Source organism: Felis catus, chromosome B4 (genome assembly GCF_018350175.1).
Source record: "Felis catus isolate Fca126 chromosome B4, F.catus_Fca126_mat1.0, whole genome shotgun sequence".
In the NCBI taxonomy this organism is placed as follows: domain Eukaryota; kingdom Metazoa; phylum Chordata; class Mammalia; order Carnivora; family Felidae; genus Felis; species Felis catus.
The window spans coordinates 11,471,401-11,486,173 of NC_058374.1; the positions used below are offsets into that span (position 1 = coordinate 11,471,401).

A 14,773-nucleotide genomic window follows, 5' to 3' on the forward strand; every position below is an offset into this window, starting at 1 on the left:
AAAACTAGTAATCACACAGACTTGCCTATTATTGCCATCATAATGAAGCATATGGAAATTCAATTTGCTTTGTGAAAGCTTACTAATAACCTGGTATTTTCTATTCCATGCATTTATTGCACATCTGCAATTTCACTAAGTATACAATTTTGGTAAAATATGAAATACCAAGCAGAGAGAACACCAAGTTTTGACATGGCCTAAATTTTTAATCATGTAATTACTGAGTAAACAAACCTAAAGGTAACTCAAATAGTGCAAAACAGAATCCTTTGAAAACTAGCTCCTTCATTTATCCATGGATAAGTTACTTGGAAACTTTAATGTCTAAAGTGAAACAGTAACTGATAACTAAGAAGGTATCTAAGAAGGCAAAAGATTACCACAAAACCACACACTAACTTCTGTACCTTCCTCATGACAGAACCTACTCAGATTCTCCCACAGTGTCTATCTCCTCTTACTCTAGACAATAAATGACAAATATGTGGTTATTCACACTGCCACCCCCTTTCATTATTAGAGCACTTTCTCATAAAACTTCAATGCAGCTCCAGAATCCTGCTTAACACAGCACTCGAAGCGGCCACTACTAATCAGAATGAACATACAAGCTAAAATTTATTTTCACTTCCTTCCACAGACATTATTTTATAAAACTCGATTACCCAATGATGCAACACTGGACAGATCATATGCTATACGTGAGAAGCAGTGAGGAACTCACAAAAGCAGCTGTAATGACAATACAAAGTAACGCGGAGCTGACAGTAAGGAAGGAAGTTTAAAAACTATAAATTCAGGGTGCCTGGGTGGCTCACTTGGTTGAGCGTCAGACTTCGGTTCAGGTCATGATTTCATGGTTTGTGGGTTCAAGGCCCGAGTCGGGTTCTGTGCCGACAGCTCAGAGTCTGGAGCCTTCAGATTCTGTGTCTCCCTCTCTCTCTGCCTCTTCCTCTCTCTCTCTCTCTCTCTCTCTCTCTATCTCTCTCAAAACTAAACATAAAAAAATAAAAATAAAAACTATACAAATTCAACCCAAGAGCTCAAAAGACTACAACGGCCCAAAGCCATTGAGGACAGAAACAAACAATCCTACAGGCCTTAGTTATCCCTAAATACATCACTACAGAATATGAGAAAATGATTTGATCATGAGAGAAAAGTCTGCACACCATGCAACGCTTAGGATTAGATCTGGAAAACTCCCAACATGGACAGATTAAGCCTCAGCTGGAAGAGGAGATATAGCAAAGAAAGGGAGAATGGAGGTAAATTCGAAAGGGGAGAAAAGTGCTCAAATTCAAACCTAAGAGCCTGAAAAACTTTGCATTCTTCCTTAACCATTATAATTTCTTTTACAAATAATCACTTACTTAGTTCTTACTAACGTGCCAGGCTCTATCCTAGGCATCTCATATACATTATTTAACTTGTTGATACTAATAAACATTTTACGAGGTAGATATTCTGATCACCATTTCAGAAATAAGGTAACAGATGTTGAGAAAAATCAAGAAAATAGTGGCTTTGTACTAGTGTGTCAATAAATTTTGTTAAAGGCATCGTATTCTTCTTTACTGAAAGAATAAAAAGTTCAATCCATTCGGGGCGCCTGGGTGGTTCAGTGGGTTAAGTGGGGAGAAGGGCAGAGAAAGAGGGAGACCCAGAATCCGAAGCAGGCTTCAGGCTCTGAGCTGTCAGCACAGAGCCTGACACAGGGCTCGAACCCACAAACTGTGAGATCATGACCTGAGCCAAAGTCAGATGCTCAACTGACTGAGCCACCCAGGCACCCCCAGTCGAAAATATTCTTCACCCTAGTGAGGAAGTATCATCTGATACTTTTATAAAAATAATACTAACTTCAAATTTTACATTTTATCAAAGCTAAACTATCAAATATTACTTATGCAATTAAAAGGATAACCTATAGTTTCTTATTTTTCCTATGTTATATCTATGTTTCTTATATAAAGTATCTTTCTAGCGGTGCTTCGGCAGGTCAGTCGGTTAAGCATCTGACTACGGCTCAGGTCATGATCTCGTGGTTCATGAATTCGAGCCCTGCGTCGGGCTCTCTGCTGTCAGCTCAGAGCCTGCCTCAGATCCTCTGGCCCCTTCTCTCTGCCCCTCCCTGGCTTGCACGCTGTCTCAAAAATAAATAAAAACACCAAAAAATAAAGGTATCTTTTTATTCCTAAAACCAAATTCCCTTTGTTCTTACTGGATTTTTAAAAATATACTATTAAATATGATTTGCTAGTGTTTTGCTTAGAATTTTTATATTGACATTCAAAAGTGAGACTGAATAGGCAGTCAGATTCTGTCCATTTATACTCTGAAATGGCAAGTTTGCTTTTCTATAACCAAGACAGCAGAGAAATTACTTGTTCCATAAAAGATCGAAAGAACTCAATAAAGCTATCTAGCCTTGGATTATTTAAGATGAAATTAACTGATAATGCCACTGTCTATTTTATGTTGAAATAGTTTGGAAATTTTAAGAAATTCTGTTTCGCTGAGATTTTCAAGTGTTTTAAAAAATATTTTTAGCTTATCATCTGGCTCCTTTCTTAAACTTTTAAAATGTTCTTCTTGGGGCACCTGGATGGCTCAGTCAGTTAAGTGTGTTAACTTTGGCAGAGGTCATGATCTCGTGGTTTGTGAGTTTGAGCCCCATGTCAGGTTCTGTGCTGACAGCTCAGAGCCTGGAGCCTACTTTGGATTCTGTCTCCCTCTCTCTCTGCTCCTCTCTCGTGAGACCGCATGTGAACACTCTCTCTCAAAAATAACTAAACATTTAAAATTTTTTCGAAAAATAAAAAATAAATGTTCTTTTTCCTTATTATTTTCTAAATGCTTCTCCATTTGGAAATTAAGAACCAGCCCTTGAGTTTTTAAAATTAATTTTTAATTTTAATCTTGTCTTTCTCAATGTATTTTTCAACACAATCTGAAATTATATTCACTTAGCATCAAAAGTGTTAACCAACCTATGTCATTTCCTTTTTCTTCTTTTCCTGGACAAGTCGCTTATACTTTGTTTCATTTTTTTCTTCTAGGAAATCAGCCCAATCTATACCAAACCTTTTTCCTAGTCCCAAAAGAAAGGCAGATATAGGTATCCTTTTTAGAGGAAAGCAGTCTGTGCTACCTATTGAGGGCCACATTAGTGAACTAATAACACAGCTAAGTGCTTTCAGCTTCCACTGCGATTTAAAAAATAGTTTAAGGGGCGCCTGGGTGGCTCAATCGGTTAAGCGTCCGACTTCGGTTCAGGTCACGATCTCACGGTCCGTGAGTTCGAGCCCCGCGTCGGGCTCTGTGCTGACAGCCCAGAGCCTGGAGCCCGTTTCAGATTCTGTGTCTCCCTCTCTCTCTGCCCCTCCCTTGTTTATGCTCTGTCTCTCTCTGTCTCAAAAATAAATAAACATTAAAAAAAAATTTTTTTTAAATAGTTTAAGAATTCCCTGGAAGATCTTAACTCTTGTATGTCTTTCCAGGTAGTTAGTAACCCTGGTTTTTGTTCTGTGGGGACTGGCCACGTGAAAGTAAAGTTAGATATTCCATTTTCTCAGGAACCCACTACTCAGAAAAAGCCCACCAAATCTTTCTCAAACTAACAAGTTTCTAAAACTCCTCTTTTTCCATTATACCTTTAACAATCAAAGGGATAGCTGATAGTAAATATCACCTTGCCCTATTTAAATCTTCAAACTCTGACCATTCATTACTTCACAAAATAAAATCCTTTATGTTGTAAATAAGGTAATAAATTATATATTTCCTGAATGTTAGTTCTGCTTAAGTGTGTTTTTCTGTTGTTTCTACTCTTCTATGCATGCAGGCCTGCAAGGGAATGGAGTGCCAAATGCTATATCAATCATTAAAGGTATTACACACAAAATAAAACATTTTAATCAACCTAAAGAGCAAATTTCTGTGTTAAAATTTAAGCTAGCTATATATGTTATTTTAGACTTTTCTGAAAGTCAATTAGAAAATAAATTCTTCCTTTGAAAACTGAATGTTCATCTTCTAAGAGAATGATGACTATTTTTTACCAACAGTTAATGAGTGAACCATTTTAAAAACAATTTTTTTTTCTTAAACAATAAAACCTTGCTTAGATTTTCAAGGTCATTTAAGTACCTCACTAGCAGTTAATGATCAAGTTAGTAAACATCCAGTCATTAACTACAAGTAACAAGAATGCAGAAACACACACACTTTTCTTACTCAAGGGTAAGAAATTCTTAAAGGTTTTTTTCTTGTAATCAATCAGCTTTCTAAAAGAAATGTCCAGGTTTTTTCCCCTCCTTAAAATCTAAAGAATTTAACTGGTGGAAGCTATTAATTTTACCTTGTTCAAAAATGCCTAGGAAAAGAACCAACGTGAAAGAACACTCCTACCATTCGATTAAAGAATACAAAGGATTTTCTCCATTGAAACAATGAAGCAGATGATGATTCAAAAAGGATGAAACATAATAAAAGACTGGAGTCATTTACTCTAAAATCAACAACCAAATGTTCTAAGAGATTTTTTCAGCAATGTTGACGCTCCCAGGGCAATAGTGCCATCAAGTGGTAGAACACACTAATACTCTTCAAAAGACTAAGGAAAAGCTGTTCAAGAATCAAGAGAAGCATTTCATTCTCTCAACACTTTGCTTATATTAATCTGATCATTCATCTTTAAAAACTTGGCAATCTATCTGGCTACAAAGTCATTAAAACCAATACCAGATTTGTCTATACCAGAACAGGAACTAAGACATTCCTACGTGCTTTCCCTGATTCTGACTTTACATTCCAAAAGTTAGTTTAGGTGAGGGGCCTTCTGAGGTGCTAGGTTTGATCTCTAGCTAGGTGGTGGATACATGTATATACTTAAGATATGAACACTTTATGTGCAACTTCAATTATATGTGTTATATTACAAATTAACTATAAAATAATATGAAATACCTAAGAGAATTTCTAATAGGTTTCATTTCTGTGGAGTCCTTCAACAGAGATAAAATCCCAGGCTGTAAGATTTTTTTTTTAGCCAACTATTTATTTACTGAAGGAAGAATACACTAAAAGTTAAAACATTGTTTTAGATCAAACCTTTAAGAACTGTACAGACGAAAAATAAAATTGAACAGATGGGACATCAAATTTTAAAATGTCTGTACTGCAAATGATACCAAGAAAGTGAAAAGACCACTCAAGGAACAGGAGAAAATATTTGCAAATTATATTTGATAAGGCACACGAATAAAGAACATGTAAAGAACTCTTAAAACTCAGTAATTAAAAATAACAACTGAAAAGAGGACAAAAGATTTAACAGAAATTTCTCCAAAAGACATACAAAAAGCCAAAAAGCATATGAAAAGATGCTTAAAATCAGCAGCCATTAGGAAAATGCAAATCGAAATCACAGTGAGATACCACTTCTCACCCACTATGATGGCTATAAGCAGAAAAGGAACAATAACAAGTGTTGGTAAGGATGTGGAGAAATTGGAACCCTCAAACACTGCCGATGAGAATGTAAAATAGTGTAGCCATTCCGAAAAAGTTTGGCAATTATTGAAAATGTTAGAGTTATTATAGGACACAGCAATTTCACTCCTAGATATATACCCAAGAAAAATGAAGACATATCCACAGAAGTAATCGCATCAGCGTCATTCCAAGTAGCTAAAACAAACAATCCAAATGTCCGTCAACTGATAAATGGGCAAACAAAATATGGTGCATCTACACAATGGACCATTATTTAGCTCTAAAAAGGAGGAAATTCAAATACATGCTACAACATGGATGAATCTTGAAAACATTATACTGAGTGAAAGAAGCTAGATACAAAAGGCACATATTGCATGATTTCATTTACATGAAATACTCAGAACAGGCAAATCCAAAGCGACTAAAAGTAGGCTAGTGGTTTCTTTGTCAGGGGAAAGGGTGGGCAGAGAAACTATAGGATTGACTACTAATGGATAGGAGATCCATCCATACTAATGGGTGGAGACAAAATGTTTAAAATATGATCATAGTGATGGCTACAAACATTTAGAATGATGAATTGTATACTTCAAATAAGTGAACTGTACAGTATGTGAATTATTATCTCAAAAACCTTTCCTTTTTTTTTAAGGAAAAGAACTATAAAGAACCTTAAGATTTATCTAGTCACGTGCTTCCTAAACCTAACTATACAGACTAGGTTAAGACGGTCAAATTCCCTAGCATAGGGACCCCTTGCCTTTCAAAAGTTCATGTTTGCTTCTCCTTAAGACCTACATTTGCACCTCTTTTGCTAACTGGAAGAAATCTAAAGAGGAGTTCGCACTTATATGAAAAAAGTTGAAAAGCAAATATAGCACTCAGTGCTGGTTTTGCAGCAAACACTTACAGAGGCAGCATGGACCAGGGGCAGCAAGAGTGGCCCAGCCAAGCTCCATCCCCAGGAACCCTGCATCAGATCGCCACAGCTCTGAACCGTGTGAACTGTGACTCACCCAGACGGATTCTGGATTCTGTTACCACGATGTGTCCCAGGGTATCACAAAAGCCTAAGACAGGATTTTCTTTGGGTCTGGGTACATTAAAAAACTTTTCCATATGAATTTATGGTACTTACTGCTTTACTTTACACCATTTTGGCTTAAAAAAGGTTTTACAGGAACGCTCTACTTTCGGATAGTGGGGGCAACCTATATACAGTTGATCCCTGAACAACACGAGTCTGCACCGTGCAGGTCCACTTATATGTGGATTTTTCTCCCCAATAAATACAGTATAGTACTGTAAATGTTATTTTCTCTTCCTTATGATTTTCGTAATGACAATTTTTCTGCAGCTTATTGTGAAAATACAGCATGTAATAAACACAAAATACGTGTTAATATTATATATATCATACATATATGTTCGTATAAACACACAAAATACGTGTTAATCACCTATTTATGTTATCAGTAAGGCTTCTGGTCAATAGCAAGCTGTTAGTTAAGTTCTGGGGAGAATCAAGTTATATGTGAATTTCTTACTATGCAGAGGGCTAGTGCCCCTAACCTAACTCCTGCATTGTTCAAAGGTCTACCGTCTATATAAAACCTTTGGGCCCTCACAGTCGTAGGCACTCAAATAACTATTAAACAATTCATTCTAATTTTGGTAGCACATTATTTGGTTAGCTCAGGCAGGATGAGCTGGAGAAAGGAAGGAATCCCGGCCACAGAAAAGAATCCTGGCCATAAAGACACTCAAAACGATTCATGTCCTTTGGGGAAGGTGGGGGAGAGAAAACGACACACCAACAGAAAGGTGCACCTTACCAAAGGGGCCCGGGGTCCCGCAGAGTCTCGTTGGGCACAGGCAGAAAATGAGGCTAGGTAAGAGCAAGAGCTAAAAGAAGATGTTAAGAATCTCCTTTCCCCTCTCCTGCAAAGTGTCCCAGCTTTCCCTAAGTCCAGAGACTCAAAGACTAACTGGCTACCCCTAATACCCTAATAACTGGCTCCCTAAGAGAATATTCTAGCCTGCTCATTCTAGACCCAACATTCTTTGTTCCCTCTTCTTACTGATTCCCTTAAAGGTGATCAGTCATCTCTTTTATTCAAGGTTGAATGAATAAAATCAATAAAAGACGGAGAAGGGTTTGTAAACCTATGAGGCCAAGGAGATAGGGAATGAGAAACAGAATGAGAAGAGACTCACTGGCACTTGACTACTATCTTTTTACTCTGGCCTCCCTAGGGACCAAGCTATAATCCTCAGGACAAGCCAAATATTGCAGGTAAGGTAGAAACGTGCCTGGGTATTAAGACAAAACAACCAAAAACCTTTCAAAATTAAAGGCTTTTCTGATTAATAAAAATATACAACCAGGAAACATTAACCTCGTCCCAGACTCTAACGCACCATTTCATAGATGTGTAAACAGAGGCCTTGACTTTCCAAATCACTCAGGAACGTTAAAAAAACAAAATTTTAACTAAACACTGAAACTGTTAGAGACCAGAGAGTACTATTTACACTAGAAAAGCAGGTAGATGAGACATCTGCTCTTACACAAATTGGAGATTTTTCTGTAACTCAGCTCATCTGAAATGTATATAAAATACAGAAATGCCAGTAAAGAGTAATAGTCATTGCTACTTGTACATTCCATTGTTGAACAGACTACCCCCTACCAGCCAAACCATAATTAATATCTCTTATTGTTTTCAGGAAGAGAACTTACTAGAGATAAAAAAATGTAATGATCTGAAACAAATCCCTGTATTTGTGAAGCAAAGACAACAGTGCTAGCCCAAGGCTCCATGTGCTTCCCCACATCTTCCAAATGTCCTCGTGATCCCTCTCAGGCTTCAGGCTGAGTGTAAATGAGGCATCACTTTTTGTCCACGGTACCCAGAGAATGAGCTGAGTCCACACACTGTCTTCCCGTGCCATGGCAGTCTTGGAAGCTATGGCAATGATTTAAGATGAAGTTTGTAAACTTCATATTTTAGAGTAAATGCAAATGTTGCAGAATGTTTGATGGAGGCTACCAAATCAGTCCAGATTCAATGCAAGGTAAATTACAGCAGAAGTCACAAGTGAAAAGTGAACAGAGAACTAATCCAAACAGGGCAAATTTTTGAAATCGATTTATTTAAACCACAATTTATTTAAAAAACAGAGAGGGGTGCATGGCTGGCTCAGTCTAGTCACGTGCTAGAGCATGTGACTCTTGGTCAGGGTCATGAGTTTGAGCATCATGCTAGACCCAGAGATTACTTTTTTTTTTAATGTCTCTGAGAGAGACAGAGAGACAGAGCATGAGCAGGTGAGGTGCAGAGACAGACAGAGACAGAATCTGAAGTAGGATCCAGGCTCTGAGCTGTCAGCACAAAGCCCAACATGGGGCTCAAACCCACCAACTGTGAGATCATGACCTGAGCCAGACGCCCAACCGACTAAGCCACCCAACCGACTAAGCCACCCAGGCACTCCAGCTTAGAGATTACTTCTAAAAAAATAATAAAAACTTTTAAAAATAGAGAAAGAACAAAGAAAAAGAACAGTTCCTTTAAAAATACCAAAATTTACCAGAAAAATACTGCCAAAAAAAAATTCTGGCCAAACATTTTGGCATAAATTTAAAAATACTAAATGAGTCCTAAAAGAAATGAGGAAGAGAGCGCAGGGGAGAACAGACTGTGTAGAACGCTGAGTAAGAGACAGAAGATAAGAAAAGAAGACACTGAAAAGAATGATTGGTGAGAATATGACAGCTACAAATACGCAAAGGAGATTCAACATATGCATGCCTGGAGTACTTAAAAAAGAAAACCACAACAAGAAAACACAACAAGCATTCAAATACATTTAAAGATAAAAATCAGGAAAACTTCCCTGAAGTATTTAATACAAAAACTGAAAGGGCGTGGAGAGTGACCCAGCATGATCAACAACACAGCATATCCATCCTAGTAAAGCCACTGGATTAGTTGAGCAGCCATATGAATCACCAAATAAATTACAGAAAGAAAAATGCAGGCTGGCCTCCAATTTCTCCACAGTAGTAGCAAATGCCAGATGACTCCAGGGTAACACCTATAAAGTATTCAGGGAAAAGGCATGAGCCATAGATCCTATAACCAGCGAAGCTGTCCTTCGAGTAATGAATCTCCAGAAACATCACTCTGTACAAGAACTCAAGGGATATTTTTTTTTTTTCCAAGGGATATTTTTGCCCAAGAACTCTCCTTCAGAAAATCATTAGAAGATAAACTTCAGCAAACCAAAAGATAACTAGGAAACCAGAGAAACAAGACTGGCAGGGAGCATGGAATATTTTAAGCTGTAGAACTAAGATAAAACAAATGAGGGGGTCAGAGTGACAAATGAGGATGTAAATGTCATATTCCCTATCAGGATGTGTTATCAACAGAGAGACAAAACAAGGGGAGGGAGAATGGAAAAGAGGATGGGAAGTCTGGTAAGCTTCCTGCTTGTCCATTCATAGTGCTGTGAGCGAATTAATATTCAAGCTGATAAACCCTACGATACAAGCATAGCACACTTAACAGTAAAAAAGGAAATTGTTAAGGAAGATAACAGTAGGGACCAACACCAGATGGGTGAGGAGAGAGAGTGAGAAGAAAGGACGAGAACACAGTTAATTTTATCATCACTTGTGGTAGGAACAACAAAGACTGTCTAAATAAATGACCAAGAAGCAAACCCATAATTATGAAGCTAACTACTAAAATAAAAACACAAACCTTCCTCAAATCAGAAAAATGTACGGAAAATAAAATATAGATTACACAATGAAAGACTTTAAAAATTAAACCAAAAAGACAAATAATGTAACAGAACATGGACCAATCATATCTGTCTTATCAAAAATGTAAAAACCCTAGGGGGGGCCTGTGTGGCTCAGTCGGTTAAGCGTCTGACTCTTGATTTCAGCTCAGGTCATGATCTCATGGCTCATGGGATCAAGCCCCACATTGGGTTCTGCACTGACAGTGCAGATACTGCTTGGGATTCTCTCTCTCCCGCTCTCTCTCAAAATAAATAATCGTTAAAAAATAAAATAAAATTAGGGACACATGGGTGGCTCAGTCAGTTAAATGTCAGACTTCAGCTCAGGTCATGATCTCACGGTGTGAGTTTGAGTGCCACGTCGGGCTCTGTGCTGACAGCTCAGAGCCTGGAACCTGCTTGGGATTCTGTGTCTCCCTCTCTCTCTGCAGCTCCCCTGCTTGCATTCTGTCTCTCTCTCAATAAACATTAAAAAAAATTTTTTAATAAAATTATAAAAAATAAAGTAAAAATCCTAACTCAATTATAAGAAACATATTTTCAGAACAGATCTCAAAGTAAAATTCAATTCAAGAATATACAAGAGAGGGGCACCTGGATGGCTCACTAGGTTGAAGGTCCAACTGTTGATTTTAGCTCAGGTCATTATCCCAGGGTCGTGGAATTGAGTCCTGTATCAGGCTCCATGTTCAGATTAAGTGCTTAAGATTCTCTCTCTGCCCCTCTTTTCAGCCTGCACTCTCTCTCTGTGCCCCTCTCCCCAGCTTTCTCTCTCTCTTGCTCTCTCTCTCTCTCACACACACAAAATAAATAAATAACATACAAGAAAAACTCAACTAAAATAAAGCTATTCTGAAAGATTGAATATAAAAGGGCAAAAACATACTATAAAAACACAAATAAAAAGAAATTAGAAATTGTAATATAAATACCAGATAAGGTAGTAGCAGGCAAAAAAAAACACAATAAATGAAACGAAGAATGACACTTTATAAAAGGTGAAATTCACAATGAGGTGTAAGTTTTATCTTCACACCAAGTAACACAACAGTAACATTTGAAAAACTGAAATCACAGTAGTTATTAGAAAAACAACACACACCAATAGTAGTCTTTAATCTACCTCCTTAGCCCAGGACCCCCGGGCAAGTAGACAAAAAAGGTCAAGAAAACAGAACTCAATAAAAGTTATTTAATACTATAAACTTCCCTGATCAGTACATTGAACTCTGCACCATAAAAACAAAGAATGTAACCTTTAGGGGCACCTGGGTGGCTCAGTCAGTTAAGCGTCTGACTTGGTTTTGGCTCAGGTCATGATCTTGCGGTTTCTGAGTTCAAACCCCAGGTCAGTCTTCAAGCTAACAGTGCGGAGCCTGCTTGGGATTCTCTCCCTCTCTCGCTGCCCCTCTCTCACTCATTCTGTCTAGCTCTCAAAATAAATAAATAAAAACTTGAAGAAAAAGAAAAAGCATGTAACATTAAAAAAAAAACTCGGGGCGCCTGGGTGGCGCAGTCGGTTGAGCGTCCGACTTCAGCCAGGTCACGATCTCGTGGTCTGTGAGTTCGAGCCCCGCATCAGGCTCTGGGCTGATGGCTCGGAGCCTGGAGCCTGTTTCCGATTCTGTGTCTCCCTCTCTCTCTGCCCCTCCCCCGTTCATGCTCTGTCTCTCTCTGTCCCAAAAATAAATAAACGTTAAAAAAAAAAAAAATTAAAAAAAAAAAAAACCTCAAGGAATGTTCACAAATATTGATTCTATAATAGGGCAGAAAGAAAATTTCAAAAAATTCCAAAAAGAATAAATTGTATTTTCTATTCATAGTGCAGTAAGAGTATGAGTTATTAACCAAGTTACAAAATAAAACAAAACCAAAACATCCCACAACCTGGAAGTTTTTCAAGACTTTCTCAAACATCTCCTTAAGAAACAAAAAGGATGGGGCGCCTGGGTGGCGCAGTCGGTTAAGCGTCCGACTTCAGCCAGGTCATGATCTTGCCGGACTGTGAGTTCGAGCCCCGCGTCAGGCTCTGGGCTGATGGCTCAGAGCCTGGAGCCTGTTTCCGATTCTGTGTCTCCCTCTCTCTCTGCCCCTCCCCCGTTCATGCTCTGTTTCTCTCTGTCCCAAAAATAAATTTAGGGGCGCCTGGGTGGCGGAGTCGGTTAAGCGACCGACTTCAGCCAGGTCACGATCTCGCGGTCCGTGAGTTCGAGCCCCGCGTCAGGCTCTGGGCTGATGGCTCAGAGCCTGGAGCCTGTTTCCGATTCTGTGTCTCCCTCTGTCTCTGCCCCTCCCCCGTTCATGCTCTGTCTCTCTCTGTCCCAAAAATAAAATAAAAACGTTGAAGGAAAAAAAAATAATAATTTAAAAAAAAATAAATTAATTAAAAAAAAAAAACGTTGAAAAAAAAGAAACAAAAAGGAAATATAAACTAAAATTGGAGAATTTCCAGAAAACATACAAACAGAAATCACAAGTCAGAACTAAGACCATTCTCAGTTAATGCCAAATATGTGTTGGCATACAGCAAATGCCAAAAAAGTAACAGAATGAAGAAACCAAGAGAGAAGAAATCAGTAAAGATACAAGTAAGGAGTAAAACAATAGTAAAATGATATAATACATTATCATTTGGAAGCTGGTCTTCTTGAGGCGTTTTACTGGTGAGGAAACTAAAATGGATTAACCAGTAGCTAACATGATCAAGAGGAGAAAAAAGTCAGGGGAAGTAGAAATACAGCATTGTTTGTAATGGCAAAGACTGGAATGTCCAAAATGATTAAATATAGCACATTCATAAATAGAAACACTGCAGCTTTAAAAGGACAAGGGAAATCTTTATATACTGATCTGAAAAGATCTCCAAGATATACTGTTAAGTGAAAACAGTAAGGTTCAGAATGATAAGCACAGTAAGTTGCCCTTGTACAAAAAACAGGAAATATAAGAATCTATAATTGCATTTTCTTGTACATGAAAAAGAAACTTCGGGAAGATACACAAGAATCGAGACAGTGGTTTCCAACTGGAAAGAGTAGAAATTGGATATAGGGAGACAAGGATATATTGAAGGATGTTTTTCAGCACACAATGTTTTTATACTTCTGGATTTTGAGCCCTGTAAATGTACTACTTATTTTTTAAAATAAAATTTTAGATTTGCAGATGACCAACATTAATTTATCAAATATTTTCAAGCACTTACCAAAACTGTCTTTGGTATTGAAAATGTACAAAATGAAAAGATTCAGAACTCTCTTTTTTATTTTTTTAAGTAATCTCTACACACAATATGGGACTCAAACTTACAACCTAAGATTAAGAGTCGCATGCTCTACCGATGGAGCCAGCCAGGCACCCCCAGAATGTTCAAAAAGCCTGTAGTCTTTACGCTTTGGGGGGACACAGGTGGGATATGTGACTGATCCTTCGTACAAAGACATTATGTGGAAAGTGCAATAAGGGCATTTATATGGACATAATGGAAATGAGGATGTTGTTCAGGGAAGATGACTCTTAGGCTAAGATTTAAAGGGCAAGCCAGAAATTTTTGGTGGAAAGATAAAAAATATGCCAGGCAGGGGCACCTGGGTGGCTCAGTTGGTTAAGCGTCCAACTCCTGGTTTCAGCTCTGGTCATGATTTCATGGTTTGTGAACTCCAGCCTTGAGCTGGGCTCTGCAAAGACCGTGTGGAGCCTGCTTGGGATTCTCTCTGTCCCTCTCTCTCTCTGCCCCTCCCCTGCTCTCTCTCAAAATAAATAAACTTAAAAAAAAAGAACATCCCAGATTAGAAAACAGAGGCTTGGAAGTAAAGAGAGCAAAGGTATTCAAGAAATCATTACAGATCAGGATTTTGCAAGAGGAAGAGTGCCTAGAATTCTGACTGAAGCTGAAAGGGGGCTAGATAAGAAAAGGCATGAAATACCATGTTATGTAATTCTATTGCCTTCTACATGTCCGCTATTATGCTCAGTGCTGGGGATAAGGAAGTAAACATGGCCTCCTCCCTGTAGCTTAGTCTAGAGGATAACACCCAACAAAACCAAGAAAGCAGCTTTTGCAATACTTTGATGTTGGGACCTTTCCTGTCTCTAGCTCTTTTCACATACTCCGTTGCCTCCATCAGAACGCGCTCTCTACATTTCCTCTCCCCAGCCATTCCTAGCCTAGCTAATTCCTTTCTCAAGACTCCCATTAAATAACCCTTGTTCCAGGCAGCCTTCTCAGACTCCTGAGACTAAATCAATCAGTTCCACTTGCTATATACTTGAAAGCATGCTGTGATTCTTCTTGGTAACTACACTTGGAAGTCTTTGTCTTTCTTCTTTTCCAAACTGCAAGTGGTATGAATACAAGAGCCTAATCTGTCCTGTTTACACTGTATCTCTAGCACTAATCACAGAATACAGCAGACCCTTAATGAATTAATAAATGAATAAATTGTAGAAC

General features: G+C 38.2%; 1 protein-coding gene across 3 annotated transcripts in view; it reads right to left on the reverse strand.

The window, feature by feature from the left end:
* Positions 1 to 14,773, reverse strand: part of UPF2 (UPF2 regulator of nonsense mediated mRNA decay) — a 112,261-nt gene that overhangs the window by 51,533 nt on the left and 45,955 nt on the right. The window lies entirely within an intron of this gene.